The sequence below is a fragment of the Gobius niger genome (genome assembly GCF_951799975.1).
Source record: "Gobius niger genome assembly, chromosome: 17".
Taxonomy (NCBI): Eukaryota; Metazoa; Chordata; class Actinopteri; order Gobiiformes; family Gobiidae; genus Gobius; species Gobius niger.
In genome coordinates this window covers 3,203,965-3,224,790 of record NC_136868.1, presented here as the reverse complement: position 1 = coordinate 3,224,790, position 20,826 = coordinate 3,203,965, and the positions used below count along the sequence as shown (strand labels likewise).

At 42.5% G+C, this 20,826-nt stretch overlaps 2 protein-coding genes across 2 annotated transcripts in view; one reads left to right on the top strand and one right to left on the bottom strand.

Annotated features, from left to right (window-relative positions):
- Positions 1-17,481, bottom strand: part of tbl1xr1a (TBL1X/Y related 1a) — a 52,400-nt gene extending 34,919 nt beyond the window's left edge. The window contains exon 1 of the mRNA XM_079574945.1: positions 17,415-17,481. The gene's annotated coding sequence lies outside the window, so the exon portion shown is untranslated. The remainder of the gene's footprint in view (positions 1-17,414) is intronic.
- rgs5a (regulator of G protein signaling 5a) overlaps positions 1-20,826 on the top strand; it is a 254,907-nt gene that overhangs the window by 57,682 nt on the left and 176,399 nt on the right. The window lies entirely within an intron of this gene.

Sequence of the window (20,826 nt, the reverse complement as noted above, 5' to 3'; positions counted from 1 at the left end):
ACTGTCATTCCGTTTCTGTGAGTCTTTTCAGGTTGAAATGACATTGAATCTGCGGCTCCAGCTCGCTGCCTTTCTCTCTCAGCGGCGCCGCCCCGCAGGTCCTGCAGACCAGAGCTGCTGCAGACTCAGGACAGCACGTTTACAGCAGCAGATATACGCTCTCCACGGCCGACTTCTGCACGGCTTTAGCTGAAAAACACATCGAGTATTCCAGAGAAACAGCTGTGCAGGCGCTCCCCGCGAAGGAAGAGTTTTTCGACTTTTTACATCGAAGTCACTTCAACATTAGCTCCGCAACAAAAAGACGAGGGAATGTGAACCAGTGATCCGCTCACGTAAGTTACTGGAACAGAGCCGGGCCCTAAACCCATGTATTATCTTCGTATTTCTGATCAAATAAACACGACAGCCCCGCGATCGAAGAGCTATGAACGAGAGGAGTTTTACATTGATGAAATGAGCCGCGCTGCCACACGAGTCACAAATGCATAAATGAGCCCAATGCAGGAGAGAGTCTTGTTTTTGTGCTGTAGTGTCGTATTATTAGTCAGAATCTGTCACGGATTTGGCATCACTTTTCTCTCACGTCAGAGACGCCTCTAGACTCAGTGAAATACTATAATACTGTCTATATTCCAGTGTGAATAATAATCCATTAGTATGATGTCCACAAAAAGAAAAATACTAGGAAGGAAGTAGCAGTAGTAATATTCTTCTTCTTCTTTTTTTTTTTTAATAAGATGTGACACAGATGAGCAGAGATAGACCTGCTCAGATGATGGAACTGTAAAAACCAGAGCTTTAGAAACAGGTGGAGACTCAAACCCAAAGTAAAACTCATTATTTGATTTATATTTACACACTTGTATATTGCTTGGTAGAGTTAAAGCAGTACTAAGTAACTCTTCCCCCTAGAGGCCATAAGCACAACTGCAGGTGTCGTAGCAAGTTACGATTTTTTTACTTATTAAATGTCTTGGAGAGCAAATACTAACTGGCAGGAAAGGCGAAGGGAGAGAGGGTTACTGTGCATCCAATTATACAATGGAAATATTTTTTTTCACTCGAACTTGGCTCTAAATACTGTTTAAAGTGACGTTAGCCTGCAGTTAGCTTTGCCCGTTAGCATGTTAGCTTCTTCTTCGTGATTCCATTAGTGTGTATTGCTTTCTCCGGGCCGGTGGCAGTCAAGTTGCAAACATGGTTTTCTGGTCAGAGACACCAGGGGGCGATGAAAGACCCTCCAATCATCCCATAAACACTTGTATTACCCCCACAGGGACTACGGAGAGGATTTATTAAGGTAAACACGTTACTTTAATACATTTTGGGCAGAACTGTGAACTGTTACATTGAGTTATTGTCACAAAATAAAGTGCAAACATATATACAGTACATAATCAGGTGTCATTATCGGTTATCGGTATCGGGACATGCGGAATTATTGGTTCAAATTGGCATTATCGTGCATCACTACTTAATACTTCATAGACTTTACTGTACCTATAGGAAAACCACACAAAGAGAAAGATTATACTAAAGTGTGTGCGGTGGATCACGCTTAATACCTCTGTTGACAACAAGCATGTCTTGGATTGTGGCAGTAACCTATTTCTGTATCGTCAGCATGCCCCAGGGCTAACTCGACGACTGAGCTGTCATCTCGCGCTGACAACTTTCAAAGTCAGAGCAACACTAGGAATTTCATGCGAGAACATGGTCTTACTCAAGGACACACACCACAGGAGAGTGGAAGAAGAAATGTTTTAGCAGATTGGGGAGACGCCGCCCAAACTCGTAAAAATAGAGAAGAGTCGACTCAGCAACACTGGCTGGATCAGCGAGTTCTGAATTATCACTGGTGAAAAGAAACGTGTCAGTAACAGTTGTTAGCGTGAGGACGGAGCCTAAAAATAGACCCTCAGCTTTGACATATTGTGTTGTATAATTTGAAAATATGTCTCTAAGAATGAAATGAGCTGGTGAAGATCTGGGGCTCCTCCTGCTGGCACCTTTAAGTATAATGTTCTTAAAAAATAACTTCCAGGTAGGAAACGGCCTGTGAGCCAGTGTTAATTTTGACAACATATTTTATTTTAGTTTTAGTCTTAGTCTTTTGACTAAAATGTAATTTAATTTTAGTCAAGATTTAGTCGACTTCAATGAAGACTAATTTAGTCGACTTATATTTATAATATTCATTATAATCATGTTTATTGTGGTCCTCGACTTCATGGAGCTGCTTCCACATGAATAAAGAAGAAGAAGAAGAAGATCTTTATTTATATCGCGCCTTTCACAGACATATAGTCACAAAGCGCTTTACATGAGACAATTGTACATTCATTCCACACTCGGTGATGGTAATTACGTTTGTAGCTTCAGTTTCCCCTGGGGGAGACTGTCAGAGGCACTTTCGCGACTACACACCTCTGACACCACCATACATTCACTCACACACATCATTCATCCTGGCCTATTGTGCATGTTTTTAGTGGTAGGGGAAACCGGAGTACCCGGAGGAAACCTACGCAGACACGGGGAGAACATGCAAACTCCACACAGAAAGGCCCGTCCAGGTGGGAATCGAACCCGGACCTTCTAGCTGTGAAGCGAGAGCGCTAACCGCTGCGCTACCGTGCCGCCCAATAAAGCACAAACCTGTTCATTTGGCAGTGAATTTAAATGATATGAGGCTTTTTCAGACGGTCAATAGAAGTTTGGATGATTTTAGTCACAAAATCCGTGCAGTAATCTTCACTTTACTGCGCGGATGCCAAACTACTCCTGGTATTATTACGCCTTACAATATAGTCCCCCCTTTTATCCGCTTAGAAAATCCACATTGTTTAATTTTGTGTAATTATACTTTGTAGTGCAACACTTCACGTAACCATATTTAAATAGGGAAAACGTGGAAGAGCTTGGTAGCTTCTATCTTGACCTGTTTTGGAGCTATAGAGGAGAGAGGGAGAGGCTAAATGCTAACGCCGTCTGCGCTGTGTTTACGTGACTGAAGGCACGGGGGAAGATCAGACAGGTCCTAAAGAACTCGTCAAAGCTAAGGTAAGAACATCACGGTGGCCTATTGGCTTGCTGCACAGTGTGGCTACGCTAGTTCCTCTGAGCTGAAGTTGTGGGCGCCTGTACTTCCTGTCCGTATTAAATTCCATTAAAATTAGCTTAGACCCGTTCGAATCATCGCATTTCCTGCAGATTCTGTGGTGGACAGTGAGTTCCTGGTAGACGATCACTTCCTGCAGGTGAACGAGTTGCTACAGTGTAAATATTTCCGTAGAGGAGACGTCTGTGTTTATAAGCATCAGTGAGTTTGTCTTGAAGCTAAAGGCTAACATTAATTTCATGCATTATACAATTTGAAATAGTGCCTTTTATTACATTTTTTATAGCATGTTAGCCTTTAGCTTCAAGACAAACTGTCAATCCTTTATGATCACAGGCGTCTCCTCTGAACTCGTTACATCAACATTTGAACACAGTAAATGATCATCTGCCAGGAACTCACTGCCCACAACATAATCTTTACACAATATGGTTATTATTCTAGGAAAAGAATACAGACAGGAAGTACTGGCGCTCACAAGTTCAGGTCAGAGGAACTAGCATAGCCATACAGTGCAACAAGCCAATTCCTTTAAGCTCGGCCCTTAAACTTGTACCTGGCTGACCCAGTTTGACCCAGGCCTGACCGGGGAAGAAGACACGCGACTAAAACGCGCAGACCTGGCACTGGGCTGGGCAGGAATTGCCAGTGGAAAAGGCCTATTATGCTCGAACACTGGACAGAAAGATATGCTACACACAGATTGGCATCGTGGGCTGAACAGTCAACACGAGCCACTTCTATTTCTGTTTATTATGCGCTACACACACACACACACACACACACACACACACACACACACACACAAAGTCGTGCCGGCCGCTTAAACCAAGAGCGCGTGACCGACTCGAACCCGACCTCGCGCAGATACTATTGCGTTTGTGTTCACTTCACCCACTTCACCAAAACCCACGGCCGTTTTTCTTCCTCCAGGGACACTCTGCGGTTTTTTTTTTTGGCTTCTGTTTTTGCTCAAGATCAAAAACCGGAATAATGCGGCGCGGATGTGGATAATAATAATGTGGCTCTGGCCCTTGAGCAGCCACAAACCGAACTGGGTCAGAGCGAACGTGTTACATAATACGACGCCGTTTATTATCGGAGGTGCTTCACCAAACAAAACACACACTCGGACGGGCTTTGCTTTATCACACTGCTCAAAAAATCAAACTGTACAATGTGAATCCGCCTCGTGGTTTCAATCGCAAGCTATAAAGACGTTGCTGTTTATTAATCTCCTGTTGTTGTGGGGGTTTTTGTGAAAAGCATGACAAAGGCGCAGCATTTTCTCGCTAACCGCAGGGTGCCCACAGTCACACGACCACTGTGTTCTCACTTCACCTCGCTCATGAAGAACTGGAGGCTCGTGGCTGCTGCAGACGGCTGTTCCCCTGCTCCAAGTCGTACACACTGTCGGTATTTTGCACATGAACAAACGAGGAGTGTCTGCGTTCGCTGCGAGGGAGGCGGGAAGGAGTGAGCAGGGGATCAGTGTTCTTCGACTAAAATATTTAGTCTTAATTTTAGTCAAAGTGATGTTTTTGTCGACTAAAATTGGACTAAAACTAAATTAAAAGTTTCTCATGAGACTAAAACTGTGACTAAAATGTCCAGATATTTTACTCGACTAAAATATGACTAAATAAAAATGAAAAGGAGAGACTAAAATCATCCAAACTTGTATTGATCGTCTGAAAGAGCCTCAGATCATGTAAATTCTCTGCCAAAGGATCAGCTCTGAGCTTTGTACATGTGGAGCAGCTCCATGAAGCAGAGGAACAACATTAAATATGATTATAATGAATATTATCAATGCAAAGTCCACTAAATTAGTCTTAAATTTATCCATCCATTTTCTTCCACTTGTCCGTTGCCGGGTCGTGGGAGCAGCTGTATGATCTGCCCAAATCACATTGCTCCAGCCCATAAGGGGCTTCTGACCCGCTCTTTGTCTGACCCGTCTCCTAGAACCTGTTTGCCATGGGAGACCCTACCAGAGGCACGAAGCCCCCGACAACAGAGCTCCAGGATCATTCGGGCGCTCAAACACCTCCACCACGTTAAGGTGGTGGCTCCAGGAGGGGAGTCTTAAATTAAATTTAGTCGACTAAAACTAGACTAAAATTGAAACGATTTTTTGGACTAAATCTCGACTAAAATGTATCTACATTTAACTTTTTTTATCATTATCATCTTTTCCCCTCCTTCTTTCCTTCCTTTCTTCACAATATGTACAGTATGTGTGAGTGCATTTCTGTTGTTTTTAACTACTATATCTTTTTTTAGCGCATTCCTTTATTTTACTCCTTTACTCTTTTCTCTTCTACTGTCCTTTTCTTCTCTTTTCTTTTTTCTTCCAATATTATTTTCAACTGCTTCTTCTCTTTCTTCCTTTTCTCTTGACTCTTCTTGCTTTACAGGTTTTCCTTTCTTTCAGGCCCCTAGCGGATGGGGGGGGATCATGGGTGGGAAGGGAGCCCTGGAGGGTTTAGTGAATGGGTTGGAGGACAGGATAGGAGACCTGAGTGGTGGGGACATTTTTTATTATATATATATATTTTTTTTTTTCTCAGACCAATATATTGTCCTCAAATCCTGCCTGTGTGAAATTTCAACAAAAAAAAATGCTAATAAAGAAATTTTAAGCAATAAAATGTATCTACATTTTAGTCAAAAGACTAAGACTAAAACTAAATTAAAGTATGTTGTAAAGTATGTCAGAATTAACAGTGCGGGGTAGGGGTGTAACGGTTCACGGGGATGTATTGAACCGTTCGGTTCGGCCTGTTCGGTTCGGTCCACTTGCGTACCGTTTCGGTGTATTATTTTCATTAAATAATGTAAATTTATTATTAGCGTCATATTAAGTGCCGCGGAACAAAGTTCCTACGCGAGTTTCCGCACGGACGCTATTGAGTGACGTACATTGAAGCTGCATGAGTAGCCGAGAGAAACTACAGGCGCTGGCTTTAAGTATTTGATTAAAAGTCTTGAGCCTCGCTACAATATCCCGTCACGTCCGCACTTCAGCCAAAAAGTTACACCAGCGCTCAGAGCCGGTTCTTCCTATACGCGTTGTTGTTACGGGGACAGGCTCTTCCAGCGCGCACTCACTCTCCGCCTACTTCGCCACATATAACACCAAAACGGAGTAGTCTGGTGAAGTGAATGAGCAGGAGAGACCGACCGCCTTCCCCTTGTCTCTTCCAAAGCGCGAGTGCTTCTCCGCTCATGTCCCGCTCGGCCGTCTGTCTCCCGGTGCTTCGCCTCATGCGCGGCTCCTCCGCGGCTGCATCATGTCACCTGTGTCCCGGGCGCAGCTCTCATGTTTTCTCTGCGCATACTCTGGGCCTCACTCTCATTTAAACCCTCTTCTTACTGTGTCTGGTGAGTCTAGAGTATCAGGACAGTAGTTTGGCGAGTAGACGAGAGTAAAAAGCCGTTCACTGTGGCCTTTTTGTTGAGTTGAATCCACATGGTTCTCATGAGTTTACAGTAACTCTCATTATAAGAGTGCAATTTATTTAAAATATCACCCAAATGGGTCACTTTTATTTATTTTATGCAAGAATTCTATTGTGTATTGGCAGCTTTTCAAAAGAAAATTTTTGTTAGTTCTTATTTATTTGTACCGAAAATTAACCGAACCGAGCCCTCCAAAACCGTGAACCGAACCGAATACAATTTTAGCGTACCGTTACACCCCTAGTGCGGGGGGATGACGGCTACAACTCAAGGCTGAGCTAATAAATGAGCGGTTCTTCACTGTCGAGGCGTTATGTTTCTCGCCAAACATCCCCGATCTAGCGCATCGTGGTGGAGCGGGGCCGGTCCGTGTCACCGCCCGACTAAGCCGCCTGGAAGCAACTCCTCGGGGTGGGAAAACTGTGTCGAAATAAGGGTTTATAAAAGGCTTACGTGACAGTGGTGGGCAGAGGAGCTCTAAGCACACAATGGGAGCTTCTTCTAACGCACAAGTACCCAGATCTGTAGTTCCTGGATTATGTTGCGTAATAGAAAGGATCGAAAAGTGTCCTCTGCATTCTCAAAGCCCATGAGCCGTCACCGGACAGCCTGCATGCGCTTGGGGAGGCCGAATATGTGTTTCTCTACGGGGATCGATGAAGTAAACCTTAAAGGGATATGTCACGGTTTTTGACAGTTATCCAGAGTGTTGTTGATTTCTGGAGATTTTTTGTATTTAAATTCATGCAGTTCTTATATTTGAAGAGTTTAGTGGTGCTGGGCTAGTGCTAGGCTAGTGCATGTCTATGGTAACTAGTAGCCTGCATTAAAAACAGACTGACCCAAGCACAGAGCACCTGAGGCAAATTATAACACTTATAACACCAGACTAACCATATAAATGTCTGTGTCGACTGAATATGTTTTTAAATATAACCATTTTGCATCAGCTTCCTGGTTGTAGCTACGCAGCGGCGGAGTGATCTGCTGGATTACCGGATCTACACGTGAAATTCACAAAGGAGCTTTCGACAAATCAGATATGGCAACGTTTGTGGGACGACCTGATGATTTTGAAGAGGTTTTAAGTGCAGGCTACTAGTTACCATAGACATGTGCTAACCTAGCACCGCTAAACTGTTCCAATAAGGACTGCATGAATGAAAAAAACACTCTGGATAACTAGGAAATGAGGCCCCATGTCAAAAATCCTGAAATGTCCCTTTAAGGCTGGTTCACACGGCAGGATAATTAGGCCGATTTTAGCCCCGATTCTCCCCTGCCGAGAATCTTAAAGATTACAGTAATGTAGGGCTGCAACTAACGATTATTTTGTAATCGATTAATCTCCATCCATCCATCCATTTTCTTCCGCTTTATCCGGGGCCGGGTCGCGGGGACAGCAGTCTCAGCAGAGATGCCCAAACTTCCCGATCCACACACACCTCCTCCAGCTGTTCTGACCCCGAGGCGACATCAGGCCAGCTCGGAGACATAGTCCCACCACCGTGTCCTGGGCCTTCCACGAGGCCTTGTCCCACTAGGACATGCCTGGAACAACTCCCGCGGGAGGCGACCAGGAGGCATCCGGAACAGATGCCCGAGCCACCTCAGCTGCTCCTTTCGACATGAAGGAGCAGCGACTCTACTCCAAGCTCCTCCCGGGTAACTGAGCTCCTCACCCGATCTCGATTAATCTATCGACTATTTTTACGATTAATCGATTAGCCGCTTGGCTATGAATGGTGTAGGAAAATGTTATTTTTTCCATTTTTTTATCACATAAAGCTAAAGTGGATCCGCTTGAGGACATGTTGATGGAGTAAACGTAAAGTAAATGTTTGTTGGAGGCTCTTGGTGCCAATTCTGCTTCTGATTGGATGAGACACAAACAGATATTCATGAAATTTACAATGTACAAAGTGTACTATATACACTTGCTATAATAACACAGCAGGTTTTCATCAAAAATACTACATTTTCATGTAATTTTTGCCTCTATTCGAGTCTGTGTGAACCAGAAAACAATTAATCGATTACTAAAATAGTTGTCGACTATTTCAATAATCGATTAGTCGTCGATTAATCGATTAGTTGTTTCAGCCCTACAGTAATGGCTCTCATCAGATATTCCTGACTATGGTCGTCTGCTCGGAAGGACGTTGGGAACGCTCTGACCTCAAAGCGGGGATATTCAACACTTTGGATTGTTTTCTCCTGGTGTGTGTTGAGCCGAGGACAAACGAGCCGCCGCCTGACGTGCAGTTAATCAGAACGAGAGGTGCCGAGGCGGCAAGGAAGCACCGGGACACTCGGAGGGGGATCCGAAACAGAAACTCCGGTTCGTACCATCTATCGCCACTGCCTCTTCTTCGTCCGCCATGTTTGTTTACTCACGTTTGACCTTGTGAGCTTTTGCGAGATTTCCCGGGAACGTTGGTGAGAGAAATCGGTTCACGTGTGATGTGCTGCTGCGACACCACACACTGTACAACGAGGGTCGAGATGAGCCAGCTTTACAATCATCGTGGTACTAAAAGCTCACGGTAGGTTCATCGTAAGAAATATAGGACCTAAACCACCATCACGTCCCAGGAGCCACAGCAGTGCACAAACTGATCGGCAAATAAACGGTAAAATCCAGCCCAAAATAATTATCCTATGTGCAGAGAGCGAGTCGCATCCATTTGGCACAATAACTGCATAACGTCGCCATGGGAAGAGTTCCAAAAGAACGACGTGCCACTGCTTTTGTTATGTGACGGTAAAAACAAAAGTGAAAGGTGCGAGCGCATGGATGAGACGACAGGTTCACTTGTTTAGTGAGAGAATATCTTCAAGAATATATTTTGAAAACATTCCTTTAGATATTGCTAATCATTTCTAATGCCTTCATTATTATTACCTTTTTTTTTTACAGCCATGTCCTAATGTGTAGAATGAGCCCAGATCTATTCACATGCTTAAGGCGAGACACTGCAGGTGAATAGGGGAAAAAAAATAAATGTAGAGATGTCAATTTGAAACTTTTGCTGAACATCACAGATATAAATATGAGAAAAAAATGTATTGCACCTTTTCTGCCATTTTGTGTTTTCACATAAAAATAAGGCATTTTGAGCATTAAAATGGCCAAAATTGCCTATATTTTGGGCAACGAAATCTAAATATTGAGCCAGATTAAATTTTATGGTTTTATTTTATTGACATATAAGTAACTAAGATTTTTTCAAGGCGGTGAAAGCGGTGCAGTGAAAATATCTGTAAAAACTCCGCCTGTTTTTTTGGTTTCAAAGCTGAATAAATCAGGCTAGGAATTAGATATTAAAAAATCCCTCTGAAAAAACCTTCAAAACATTGTTTGGTCTCAGACTGTAAAGTTTGGAGTCTGTGGGAGCTTCTATAAGGGCTCAGGCTCTGCCCGAGTGCGGCTTCTCTCATTCAGAGAAAACCAGCCCTGAAGTTTTGTAGCGAGTGCGCATGCTCGGCCCGTTCTTCCACTTTTCCGCTCCAGCGTCTCGTAGGAGGAAAAACACCATATTTGGGTGAAAGCGTCATCACGGGGCCCCTTAGCAGGACACGTGGATGTCAAATCTGTCAATATTTATGAATGAAAACCCGCGGGAAAGACGGCCTTTCTACTTCCGGGTCGCCCCCACCTCGCAGACAAAACATCATAAAATAAACATCAGCATTTTTATATCTGACATGAAAACTAAGATGTAAAGGGAGGAAAATAGATTAAAAAAAGCACATCGACCACTACGTGAAAAATCAATATTTTCACCTGCCGTGTCTCGCCTTAATATAGAGATTGCAGTTACGCACAAGACCTGGGGTGGCAGTAGTGAGTGTAAAAATGACCAACTTGCATCTAGTCTCTGAATGGGTAAAATCATAAAGATAAAACATAGGCTGAAAGGTTCTCAAGTAAAACAATCATTAAATATGTATAAAAATGTGCAAATAATGTCTTGGTTCTTTTTTGTGAATATTCTCAGTCTTTTTTCTTAATTTCGATAACTCATCATGACTCAAAATATTTCATCGTGACATCCCCATGTACGACCAAAACTGTTCTACCTGTGGAGGTTTTTCTCTCAGGTTTGGAAAATCTGTCAGCAATTTGAAAACCTTCCTGTGTGAACCAGGCTTTAACCAGAGGGGGGCGCTCTAAACAAACCTTGAGACACACACAAACATAACCCTTTCCACACACTACGATCACTTTGATACATAACACATCAAATTCACAATATGTCAAATTGAAACAGTGCTCCTGATCCTCCTCATGAATATTTGATTAAAAATGCAAATCAGATCCACAACATCGTCATCTGACCCTAAAACATGTACAGCCTCCATCGTCGGCTTTTTATCCGGGGCTCGTTATTCATGAAGGCCACACAGTCTTTAGCTTTAGCCCTTGTTGATGCGCAGAGCAGGTTGAGCAGCTGCCGAAGGCCGGGGTCAGTGAGGCCGCTGGTTATCTCACAGCGGACGCCTGATGGAGAAGATTACAGCGTTAGCCAACAACCCAATCACTTACTCCATCTCGGCGTCCTCAGCCTGCCGCACAAACAGGGAATCACCGCGGCTGACTTCCGAGGCCGTAATCCATAAGCCACCGCGAGCTTTCTCTTAAGGCTAACTTAAACACGACACAGGCAACGAAGGATCGCGCACAACAAAGGTATCTGAGGGCGCCTTTTTGAGGGAGTTTGTTTAATTTTTCAGCAGTGCCAAAGCCAAAAAACTGGAGGAAAGAAGCTGCTAAAAGATTGCTATGAAGCTAAGCCAGTGTTATGCTAACAGAGGCTAATGCTATTGATCCACCTGTGCTACGATGTTGTGAACTGTTCGCGTATGACATGTTCCAGAGGGCTGTCTTCTCTTTCCACAAATCAGAGCTAGATACATCAGCCGGCCGATATACCGGGCCGATATTTGGGGATTTCCCGTTTTTTTTTTGCATTGGAAAGAGCCACCCACAACAACCCACAACTCCCTAGGCCTCAGGGGAGGTGACAAACATCGCAGTGAAGATTGGTTAGCTTCAATTCTTTAATCTAGTTAAAGGAATAGGCCACCGTTTTTCCATACTGAGATATGTTGTTACCTTAGCTTTGACGAGTTCTTTAGGACCTGTCTGATCTTCCCCCGTGCCTTCAGTCACGTAAACACAGCGCAGACGGCGTTAGCATTTAGCCTCTCCCTCTCTCCACTATAGCTCCAAAACAGGTCAAGATAGAAGCTACCAAGCTCTCTCAAGCGGATAAAAGGGGGGACTATATTGTAAGGCGTAATAATACCAGGAGTAGTTTGGCATCCGCGCAGTAAAGTGAAGATTACTGCACGGATTTCGAACTACTCCTGGTATTATTACGCCTTACAATATAGTCCCCCCTTTTATCCGCTTAGAATAAACCAGTTTTGGAGCTATAGTGGAGAGAGGGAGAGGCTAAATGCTAACGCCGTCTGCGCTGTGTTTACGTGACTGAAGGCACGGGGGAAGATCAGACAGGTCCTAAAGAACTCGTCAAAGCTAAGGTAAGAACATATCTCAGTATGTAAAAACGGTGGCCTGTTCCTTTAAAGAGACTAGATGCAAGTTGGTCATTTTATGCTCACTACCGCCACCTCAGGTCTTACGCGTAACTGCAGTCCCTATATTGTGCATGACGGGCGGCACTTCGGACCCGAATTAACACCTTTTTGAGTGACAGTGCAGGATTTTGGTGAACAGGTCTGGGCTCATTCTACACATCAGGACATGGCTGGAACATGTAGGGGGAAAATACTTTTAGTTTTAACATTTTTACACTCCCCCTTTAAACACAAGTTATTATTGACATGCTGCATTTTGAAGTGCATAATCTGGAGAATTCCATCGTCGAGTTAGTTTTAACCTGCATTTGTGTTTTTGATCACCGTGCAAAATGCAGCGGCTCGCAGCAATATGCTAATGCTAACGACAACTAATCAAAGCTGGGACAGAAACTACGATTGGATCACATAAAGTCATCAAATAAAATCGGCCACTACTGGAAGTAAGTATTTATTTTTACAGGATTATAGACCTGGCATTTTGAAATATCGGCCAAGAAAATCGGCCGAGCATATCGACATCAGCCTTAGAAACACCCACATCTGTCTGCCTCTAAATCGGCCCTGGTTCTGCACGTTAACACCAAAGGGAAGCGCAGATGTGAACCTTGTTAGGTGAAAGAGGCGACTTGACAACAAAACTGCTCAGAACAACTTCAGTGATGGATTACAGGCTTTGGAAATGTGGACAGTTTCGTGTTCCATCTTTGTAGCAACAAAATCCAGCAGAAGAAGAAAGTACCAAATTGAACAAGAGTGAGCGAGGTCAGACACTACTCCAGGCAAAGGCCTATTCACACTCCACAAGACGGGAGAACTTTCATTTCATTTTGTCAGTCATTTTGTTCTCGCAGCTCCTGTTCGGCAGGTCTGGCTGACGCATCAGCTCAGCAGAACTATTTCGGCAGGGCTGCGAGAACTCTGGCTGTGATTGGCTGGATTTTTAGTGGGCGGGGTTATTTTGGCAGAAGCGAGAATCCAATGTTTACGTCCTAACACCGGTGCGGAAAACGGAGACAACATGGCGAGTTTTGCGGCAGTAAAATACTTCGCTGAAGGACAAGGACACGCAAACGGCAACAAAGTCCTGGAGAGAAACACACGGACAGGATAAACCAGCGGGAGATGTGGCTAAACATGAAGTCAAAATGTTTGCAATAAAGCGACTGACACATTTTATAATAGTTTAAACTAGGGCTGCTCGATTATTGCAAAAATAATAATCACGATTATTTTTGTCATAATTGAAATCACGATTATTAAAACGATTATTTGTTGCCTTTAAAAAAAAGTTCATCTTTATTTCTTATTTATTTATTAATCAAAACACTATGATGATATTTTATGTTTTCTGGACAGTCATAAAAGTACAAATGATTTCAAGTACGCCTCGATTAAAGAGAGGTCCCTGCTTCACACCTGCCCCCTGCTGGCCAGCCCTCACACCTGCGCAAGTAAACTGAGCAGCGCGGCCTGATGACATCATCACACAGCGCAGTTTGTTTTTATGTCAGGCAAAAGCATGAGCCGTGGAAGGTGAAAAGTGAAGGGGAAATAATCCCAGCGGCCTGAAATAACGCATGTCTGCTTTGCAAAAGAAAAATTATAATAGATTTTTTTGCAATTGTTTACTGTTGTAATCGAAATCGTAATCGCATTTCGATTAATTGCACAGCCCTAGTTAAAACTCAAATAGCTCGTTTTATTTCGGTCATTCCTTGTCTGTTTTGGCTGTGGAAAAAGGGGGCGTGGCCCTTCGGCAGAAACGCGTCTTGTGGAGGATGAAATGTCAGAGCTCAGACCAACTTTGTTCTCGTTCTTTTTGCCTCAAGAACAAGAACAAACTCCTCGCGTCTTGTGGAGTATGAAGAGGCCTTAAGGCTCGGCAATCAATCGACTTAACCGAAATCGTAATCCCTACAACAGGAGTCGTCCATCTTCAATGAACAGTCGACACTTCAACTACAAGACAACTCAAAAACCTTCGTCGAAAATCCCTACTTCAGTTCATTTCGATCATCGTTATGGGAATTCATCACCGTCAGGTTTACAGCCATTTCTTTGGCAGAACCTGAGAATCAAGATTTATCAATGAAACAAAAAAAATCAAGATAAATGCTTTTGCCATATAGTCCAACAAGCAGTGGAATAACATCTGATTCATCTTTCAGTATTATAGAAGTATTATACAGTATCATAAAAGCAGCTTGTACACAAATACTACAACTGGATGAAAACCGATCAGAAAGAGCCGCTTTTCTCTTGCATACTATTTTCGAGCATTACTTGTGCGCCCGTGCAAGGAACCATCCGTGTCAACACAAAAACGTCGGCCTATTTCTTGCCTGAATAAAAAGCTTTCCGGAAATAGACTCCCAAGTGTAGCAAATCTTAACCAGCGCCGCGACATGAAAGCGCCGACAGAAGGAATGCTGCTCAGTCGGACGAGAAAAACGTATTAATTCAGGCAACGACTTCCAGCAGGGCTCCCCCTCCCCCTCACGGCTGCTGTAGTAAATTCCTGCTCTGGGTGTTCAAGGTCAAAGAGTTCATTTCCTCAAAGAAACACGGCAGCTCCATGTGCGGCTTGTGCTACACACCTGATCCTTTATGAGCCGGAATACAATCATTCACTTTTACTGTGTATGACACTGTTAACGTGTTTACTTCTACACAGATTACCCCACAATTAGAATAAATAGAAACAAATTAAATGTTATTAGAAGCTCCATTGTTTAGACCCTGCACACAAATACAGAAGCTTTTCATCACAGTCGTTTTCAACAACTTCATGAACGTGTAGGCCTTGTGTAAATTCCACTCAGTGCCCATAAAGTCACTATTTATGAGACTTTTTCAGATAAAAAAATAAACAATTGCAAAATGACATTGACGTAAGTGTATAAAATCAAACTTAAAGGGGGGGTGTTATGCAAAATAGACTTTTTCAAGCTTTACATCGTGTTATTATGTCATTCCCTCATTAAAAACATGCATGTGTTGCCTTGGCACATTCACGTGTTTCTGAGTAATCTGTAAAAACTCTGATGGCGGCCATTTTAGGGATAGGTTTGCCTGAGTCCTCCTAGGAACGCCCCCACCTCCTGGAGACGCCTCCGAGCTTTCGTCACCAGCCGAGTAACCAACCACTGCTCCTCAGCAGAACCCCCTCCCCACTGATGCCACAGACAGCGTGTGGAGGGGGCGTGTCGGAAAGGCTCAGAGGTTCTTAAAGAGACAGAGGCCTATTTCAAGACATTCACTACAGCCATTTTGAGAGAGACATTTTATACAAGGCAGTTATTCTAATTTACTGCATTTACAACAGAAGGTTTGTCATCATTGTAGTGAGATATAGACTGGTGCTACGTGATTGAAAAAAGCAGAATACCCCTCTTTAAGAATCCACTTCTTTATTGTCACGATCCGATAAGCATCGCGATATTCAGGGGCCGATACGTGTTGTGATACAGGGATGAATAATATGTTCACTGAAAAAAGAAATCATGTGAGGTCATGTGTCCAAAGTTCATAAACCAAATGTCATTGAAGAGTTAAGATTGAAACATGCACAAAAGGCAACAAAGTGCTGCGTTACTGTTACTGGAAACAGTATTGCGATACTTAGTAGTAGTAGTATCAGTACTTGTTATTGCAGAAAAAAGCATTGTGATCCGATGCAATGTTTTGTCCCAGCCCTGTGCATTATTAAGCACACTTTTCAGTCACTGTGTCAATGATGAACTTGAGTTCAAACAACAGAAGTCTGAACTCGTTTAGAGCACAAAGCTCATGAGACACTGGTAACTAATCGGGTCAGCAGGTTCACTGGTCTGATCTTAAAGGAACAGGCCACCGTTTTTACATACTGAGGTATGTTCTTGCCTGAGCTTAGACGAGTTCATGCGTACCCGTCTGGTCTTTGTTCGTGCCCTCAGTCACGGAAAACGACCAGAGATGTTGTTAGAATTTGGCCTTTCCCAGTATAGCTCTGCACTGGCTTCCTGTCACTCAGAGAATAGACTTTAAAACAGCTCTGCTCGTTACAAGTCTTTTCATGGTTTTGCACCAAAGTACATCTCTGACATGTTAGAGCCGTATGAACCATCTCGGGCCCTGAGAACTTCAGGGAGGGGCCTCCTGGTGGTTCCCAGAGTCAGGACTAAACACGGTGAGGCTGTGTTTCAGTTTCATGCAGCTAAAATCTGGAACAGTCTTCACGAGGATGTGAGACAGGCCTCAACTCTGACAATCCAGGCTGAAAACAGTTCTGTTTGCCCGAGCATATGAAAACTGATCTGCACTCTTGCCTTTACTGTAATTGATTAATTCTATGTTGATGTCCAGAGGAGAAGGAGCGACAAAACAGAGGTTAGGTAACTTTGTGTGAACGAGCAAGAAAAATAGTGCTCAAGACAGAGCGAATCTAAACAAGACTTAGAAATGCATAATGACAGAAAGTATTTTATCTACACTCTCGCCTCTTACTGTAATTGATTAATTCTATGTGGATGTATTTATTGATTGTATTGGTTTTCTGATATTTATGCAACTGTGAAGCACTTTGAATTGCCTTGTGTATGAATTGTGCTCTACAAATAAACTTGCCTTGCCTCCAAACAGGGCGAAGTTGGAAGCGACCACACTCTTCCACCAGCACAAAGACCAGACAGGTACGTATCAACTCGTCTAAGCTCAGGTAAGAACACATCTCAGTGTGGGAAACCGATGGCCTGTTCCTTTAAAGACATGACTTCAGGCAGCACTGGAGCCTGGACTTTTCTGCACCTACAACTCGTCTCTTATAGCCAGACCTGTATATTTTATATATATTATATTTTTTCAGCTGCTTCTGCTGCCGACTTTCTGAGCAAAGCAGCAGAAGTTGTCAAGAGGTAGGAAATAAACAAACATCTGGCTCTGGTTATATACTATCATTATTATGAGAAGACCAAATGAGCCTAATCAGACTAACATGACAGACTTGAATCAGCAGAACATTCAAACACAAAGCAATCCACAACAAGACAGTTCTTCTTCGTACCGTGATTGCAGTTCGAATTGCCATACAGTACGATTCAAGGCTCGATTGATCGTGCAGATTTTAAACATATCCAGCTTGGACACAAACAGGAACTGCAAGACTTAGCTTTGTGACGGGAAAGTAGCAGCAAAAGAAGCATATACTCCGTTCTAAACATTGATCAAAGCTCCTCACCTCAGTCGTAGGTTTGTCGTCCACACCGCTATGTCCAGTCAGGGGCCAGGAGCATGAGCATGGGACCTGCCAGACACAACAGCAAACATCAGCACGGGAGACAATATCACAGAACACGGGTACACATGTAATCACAGCAGAGTAAAAAACAAAACATAATTAGACATTTTGTTTTCCTCTCGGATTGTGCAATGCAATAAAATCAACCTTTTTCCACCGACTTTGCAGAACCGGAGTAAGAATCGCGTAAAGGGAGGATATAAAGTGAAAGCCTCGACCTTGAAGCGGCTCACCACAGCAGCCATGGAAACAGTAACAATAATCATCTGATGTCGAGGCCGTGAGAACATTTAACACTGAATGCAAGAAAAGGATTAGAACATGACGTACAAGGCCAACGATGAGTAACACGCCAGATTACGAGCGCCACTTCAAATACTGCGTTTCCTGCCTCTTCAAGTGCGCCGGGATCTGCGAGGGTTAGGCCTGGATTCATCATAATGCAATGTTCTCTTTCCCTAGCAGTCAACTTTGGACATAACGTTGCATTTAGGAGCATAGTTTTTCATTTCCTTAGCGCAGATTCGACAAGAGAAAAGCCTAAATATAGTGATCAACACTCAGTGACACATGATCCTTATCGCAAGAAGAAGCCACAACATGTCGCAAGGTCTTTCATCTGAAAGTTACACGCTTTTGCCAACAAAGCCAAAAACAAAAACAGATGCCGATTGCAAAATGCAAAATAGGTCAATTTTGGGCACGATATTCCTAGTTTAGTTCCATTTAAAAGAGACTATACGGAGTTTAAACATTTCAAAATGGTGTATTTTCCTCCCCCTACAAGTTCCATTTCATTTTTTTCCATTTCATTTATTTATTCATTTGAGCAGAAAAGTATGTCAACATTTTATAGAAAGAAAAAAAAAATACAAAACAAGACTTTGTGCTCAAAAGGAGTAGGAAGAAGTTCAAAGAACTTATAGTAAACCTACCCCTTATCTCTCATTCAAGTAATCATCACATACATTTTCCGCTTTACTCATGCAGGAAACCGATGTGTCCTAATGTGTAGAATGAGCTCAGATCTGTTCACCACTAAAATCCTGCACTGTCGCTCAAAAAGGTGTTAATTCGGGTCTGAAGTGCCGTCATGCACGAGCTTAATATAAAAGGTGCAGCTACACGTATGACCTGAGGTGGCAGTAGTGAGTATAAAATGGCTAACTTGCATCTAGCCCCTTTAAGCCTGATTTTAGTATTTTTTAGTCTTGTGCGGACACAATTTGACAAACATCTAATTCCTTACTATATTTGATTGAAGTGAAATTGAATGTACGGTGTAGAAATGGTTCAGTAAAATGTCGCTGTCGATGTCATTTTCTGGTGGAATATGAACTTATTTATCACATACAAATAAAGTCGAGTCTAAATCAGGCCCATATGGATATTTTCTCACAGCAGATTGTTTTGTAGAAGTGAAAAAACAGCAGTTGTAGCAAGCGCTAGCTAACCGCTAGCATTAGCCGATGCTAACATGTAGCATCATGTTAGCATTCTCCGTTTTTTTATGTATTTATGGGCTGTTGAACCACTTTGCTCCTCTCCATGTCTTTATTATCTTTATTTAGTAGAAACTATATTCATAATTCAGCGTTTGTTAAAGTAGTTTTTGAATAATTAGAGAAAGTTTAGATTTTTTCAAAATTGTTTTCCCCCTTAACTGTTTTCAAACATGACCATATATGGGCGATTCCGGAGATGCCGTCTGTATCTATTGTTAATGGAATACTTAAAGCCACACCGCGTAGAATTTCATCCAATAAATAAAACTGAAATACAAGCATTTATTCCATGACAGATATTTTCATCATTGAAACACAAACTAACATTTGCTGTGAGCGGCTCAGCTCTCCTCAGACATGACTAACTTTACGTAAGCAGCTCGTCTCCATGGAGACGTCGACTAAAGTCAAAGAACACGTTAAGTGGTGACGTCACGGTCGGGCTGCAACCAACAATTATTTTGGTAATCGATTATTTTTACGATTAATCGATTGGCTGTGAATGGTGTATGAAAATTGCATTTTCTCATCTTTTTATCACATAAAGCTAAAGTGGCATCAATTGAGGACATGTTGATGGAGTAAACTTAAACTCTTTTTGGAGGCTCTTAGTTCCAATTCTGCTTTATTAATTGGATGAGACACAGACAGATATTTATGACATTTTCATTGTCAAAACTACAGAAAAACTTGAAAAACAAAGTAGGTTTCCATCAAAAATAAAAAAAAAATCATGTAATGTTTGCTCTTTTACTAGAAAACGATTAATCGATTACTAAAATAGTTGACAACTATTTCAATAATCGATTAGTTGTTTCAGCCCTACGTCAAGACTCTACTTCCTGGTTCGCAGATGTGCGAGAAACTACAAAAAAACTCTAATACCACAATCAGTGTTTCTGAAACTCAACAGAGAGTAACTGAACAGACTTATATCTCAGACTCATTACCCTAAAGGTGCACCTACAGCTATAAAAGCAATATTTACCAAAATCGCTACATCCGGGTTAGCAGAGATAAATGCTAACAGCAGCTACGCTAACCCTGGAAGTAGCTACTTTAGTAAATATTACTTTTTGAGCAGTAGGTGCGGCATTTTCGGCTAATGAGTCTGAGACATAAGTCGGTTCAGTAACTCTCTGTGGAGTTTCAGAAATATTGATCGTTGTTTGCAAGTTGTGAAATTTGCCTATAAACTTGTCCTTGTAAAGAATTTGGATGCTGCAAAGATATTAGGAAAGTAACGAATGAGTTTGGACCACAACTTTAATTTAGTGGCTTCCCCTTTCATTGTTGGCAATAAAAAAAAATCAGGGACTTTAACAAACGTACTGGGAGATTTAAACAGATCTAAATCCATTCTTTGATCAATCACTGCAAACATATCATTTTCTGTGTGGAGTTGGTCGTTGGGAGCATGTTTTGTACTGGCGTCAACAGTGTGGTCCAAAAAGTTACACAGACTAAAGATGTTGTTAGCATTTGGCCTCTCCCAATGTATTCCTATGGCTCCAAACGTGGTGAAGTTAGAAGCTACCTCGCTCTTCCACGGGCACAAAGACCAGACAGGTAAGGATCAACTCGTCTAAGCTCAGGTAAAAACATATCTCAGCATGTAAAAAAAAATGCAGCAACAAGATAAAAGTCTGTACAGTAAGAGGCACAGAGGCATTTTAGGAGTTGTCAGAGAAACATATTTAGCTTTAATCATTCTCAAATAAAGGTGCTCTCCAACTCTACACCCCTCCTTATTCAGCCACAGACGTCACACTCTCATATTTATGTCAGAAACCGTCTGTAATAGATGCGGCTTAATACAGAACAATGATTCACGGGTTCACCGATGA